General features: G+C 51.7%; 1 non-coding gene across 1 annotated transcript; it reads right to left on the reverse strand.

The window, feature by feature from the left end:
• Window positions 1-210: 210 nt before the first annotated feature.
• TRNAN-GUU (transfer RNA asparagine (anticodon GUU)) lies at window positions 211-284 on the reverse strand. The gene has a single exon. It is a non-coding gene; the product is annotated as a tRNA-Asn (tRNA).
• Between the last annotated feature and the right edge of the window lie 3,653 nt (window positions 285-3,937).

The raw sequence follows: 3,937 nt of genomic DNA on the forward strand, positions 1-3,937 counted from the left end.
GCGTCCTCTCAACGAAGCTCCGGCAAAGGGTCCAAGCCAGCGCAGCCGCCCTGTCGCCCCGGGGGGGGGAACCCAGGAAGGCACCCCGCGTGCCAAACACGGAGGGGACCGTCTTCTGGCCCAGAGGCTCGGGGGTGTCGTCTTCCCAGCGGATTAAAAATCTCGCGTCTTCCACTTTAAAAGAACCCCCTCGTGGAAAAGGAACGCGGACGTCCCTGGGTGGGCTCGAACCACCAACCTTTCGGTTAACAGCCGAACGCGCTAACCGATTGCGCCACAGAGACCCGACTGTCCGGAGGCGCGAAGCTGGGCATACACGCTGTGCGGCCGCGGCCCCGCGAGGCTGAGCGACGTGCGCGCCGGGCCTCCCAGGAGCCGCGGACGCCCGAGGAGCCGGCGGGAGGGGCCGAGGGGAGGAGCCGAGTGAAGCCGGAGGGGAGGGGCCGAGGAGCAGTCGGAGGGGAGGAGCCGAGGCTCAGTCGGAGGGGAGGAGCCGAGGGGAGGGGCCGGGGGAGGAGCCGAGTGAAGCCGGAGGGGAGGGGCCGAGGCGCAGTCGGAGGGGAGGAGCCGAGGCTCAGTCGGAGGGGAGGAGCCGAGGGGAGGGGGCCGGGGGAGGAGCCGAGTGAAGCCGGAGGGGAGGGGCCGAGGCGCAGTCGGAGGAGAGGAGCCGAGCGAAGCCGGAGGGGCGGGGCCTACAGGAGGGACCGGGGGAGGAGCCGAGTGAAGCCGGAGGGGAGGGGCCGAGGCGCAGTCGGAGAGGCGGGGCCGAGACGCAGTCTAAGGGGCGGGGCCGATGCTTCAGGGGCGGAGCCTGAGGGCGGGGCCCAGGCCTCCCAAGTCGGCCGGCCCCCGAGCTGACGGGCCGCCTCCCCGAGTCCCGAGCGCGCGACCTGGCGGCTGCTCCGGAAAAAGCCAAACAAACAAGGGCGTTGCCCGCCAGGCCTCAGGGTTCCGGAGGTATCTGAAGCGGTTCAGTTTCAGTTCCAGAAAGACGCCTCGCGGCACCCTTGCGTGATGGTTTCCGGGCATCGTGGGGCCCACGAGGAGCCTATATGGACTGCGAGGCAATCACGCCTGGGAAGGGCCGAGGTCGCAGATGATCCCGTTGTTTCAGCACACAGGAAGGAATACGCTGCGGCCAAGAAAGTCCGACTGTTGGTTGGAACAAGACAGAGGCGTAGACCAATGGATCAGAACAGATGACCCAAGAATAGACCACCTGCAGACACCTGACTTTTGAGGAAACTCTTTAAATAGAGGAAGAAAGATGCTGGAAAAATTAGATTCTCCGCCTGCAAAAGAAGGAAACAGGACCCATGCCTCACACCATCCAAAAGGAGCACAAGGTGGATCCGAGACTTCCTTATCAACCCCCCACCTAAAGATCGTCAGTGGAAACATGGGAACCATGTATCATACATCGATACACTACCAAACAAAATTAAAAAGCACCCACACTGTAAAAGAAAAACATAGAGGACCAAGACCTAAAAAAAGACATTACATACATCAAAGTGCTTCATCAAAAGATTAAGAAGAGAACCTACAAATCCGGGGGGAATGTTTGGCAATGATATATCGGGTAAAGGATGTGTTAGTCTGGTTGACTAGAGAAACAAATCTAGGGACACACTCATGTCTCTAAGAAAGAGCTTTATATTAAGAGTAACTGTATGTTAAACAAACATCCCAGCCAGGTCCAGATCAAGTCCGTAAGTCCAATATTAGCCCATATATCTGATACCAGTCTGTAAATTCCTCTTCAGACTCATGCAATGACGCCAAATGTAGGAAGATCACAGGCCAGTGGGTGGAAAGTCTTGTGGATCCAGTGGCAGTGGAAGCACCTCAGCACTGGGATTAGTTTCCACGTGGCCCCTCCAGCTGCAGGGCTCTGACTTCAGCGCAATTCCATGTGGCTTGTCAACAGGAATGTCTTGCAGGGAGAGCATGCATCTGGCTTCCAGGGAGCTATTTATCTCCTTCTAGCTTCCAAATGAGGTCATCAAGCTGCGACCTGATTGACAGGCTAGACTCCACCCTTCCCCTCAAGTTGACAGTAGATCATGTAACTGCCCCAAAGGACTATTCTCAAAAATCTAGAGAAAACGGCAAACACCTCAATAAGAAAACACATCAATCAGCCAATTAAATGGGCACAACAAGGCGTGAGCAGACAATTCACTGCAGATGGCATACAGGGGGCCAACCATCACAGGAAGAAATACTCACAGTCATTAGCAAAACCCTGAGATTCCATCTCACCCTGGCACTGCTAGCAAACAAGACAGGAAATAAATGTTGGGGAGCACAGCATGCATGGCTGCTGGGATTACAGAATTGTGCAGCCGCTATGCAAAACAGAATGGCACTCCCTTAAACGAATGCAAATAGAAATACCCTATGATCCTGCAATCTCTCTACTCAGTACAAACTCCAAAGAAATGGAGAACAACACACGAACACACATGTACGCACAGCCTTCTTTACTGCAGCGCTACCCACAGGAAACAATCACAATGTCGGTCTGCATCAGAATGGACAGATCGACTTTGGAAACTGCAGACAATGGAATCGTGTGCATCCTTAAAGAATAGAGGTGAAGCTGCCCAACGGCTCACCATCAAAAGGATGAAATCAGAAGACACACTCCGCAAAGTTAGTCCATCTTATAAAGAAAAATACTGCACACACCACTGCTATACAAGAAAAAGCTAAGAAAAATGGTTTTCACACTAGAAGAAACAGATGTTGAAGGCCACTAGGAGGTTGAGGGAAGGGGGAAGGACAGGATGGGAGATGGAAGAGAAATGAAAAGGAAAAACAACAAGAAGAAAGGACCACATGTATTGGGGGATTGCTGGGAAACAAAAAAAGAGAGGGAAGGAGGGAGTGGTGGGAAAAGTGAGAAGAAAAAAGTGGCAGAATAAAGTTTTCAGCTGAGAATGATTGGGGCGGGGAATGTATGGATGTGCTTTATACAATTGATGTATGTATATGTATGGATTGTGATAAGAGTTGTGTGAGTCCCTAATAAAATGTAAAAAAAGAAGAAAAAAAAAGAATGATGAGGGCAACAAATGTATAAGGGAGCTTTGCTCAACTGATGTATGTATGGATTGTGATAAGAGTTGTATGAGCCCCAATAAAAATATTCATTAATTAAAAAAAAGTTTTCAGCTGATGCTGTTGCAAGGCAAATGGCCTTTCACAAAAGGAAATAAACGATAAAGGCTGACCATGACTTCGAAGCAAGAAAGGATTTCATAAACACAGCATGATAAGTAAAAGAGGAAACGCTTGGAAGTTAAGTAACAAAATAGAAAACAAGCAACATGAGTGGGAGAGCAAAAGCAGGCCGTTAGTAAACACACAGACAAATGCCCGACGAGTCTAATAATCCGGAGACACAAAACCCGAAGGAGATGGCATTTCTCACCCACCCAACTAGCAGAAGGTAAGCAGCCCAACCAGTCAGGTGGTGTGGGTGCAAAGCCCGTTTCTGCACCTTGTTGCAGAGAAATGGGTGCTGCACGTGCACTGCGCCACCCAGGGCCAGAATCCTGGTGACACTGAAGAGGCACTGTAAGGACCTCACTTGTACCTTGGAGCAGGAGCTGGGAACTTCTGACCCACCGGCCCACTGGGCGGTAGAAGGCCCGTGAAATCATCAGTACCAGCTGCAGTCACACGCCTCATCAAAGAGAAGCGGTTCCAGCAGCACAGTAGAGATGAGTGCATTAACTATGTGACCACACATAGACTCACTGCCATGGAGTCAGTTCTGACTCACAGCGATCCTACAGGATAGGGGTGAACTGCCCCTGTGGGTTTCCAAGATGAAAACTTAAAAAAAGCATTGTATTGGGGGCTCTTACAGCTCTTATAACCATCCATACATCCATTGTGTCCATACATCCATATGCATATTTGTGGA

Source organism: Tenrec ecaudatus, chromosome 11 (genome assembly GCF_050624435.1).
Source record: "Tenrec ecaudatus isolate mTenEca1 chromosome 11, mTenEca1.hap1, whole genome shotgun sequence".
NCBI classification, from domain to species: domain Eukaryota; kingdom Metazoa; phylum Chordata; class Mammalia; order Afrosoricida; family Tenrecidae; genus Tenrec; species Tenrec ecaudatus.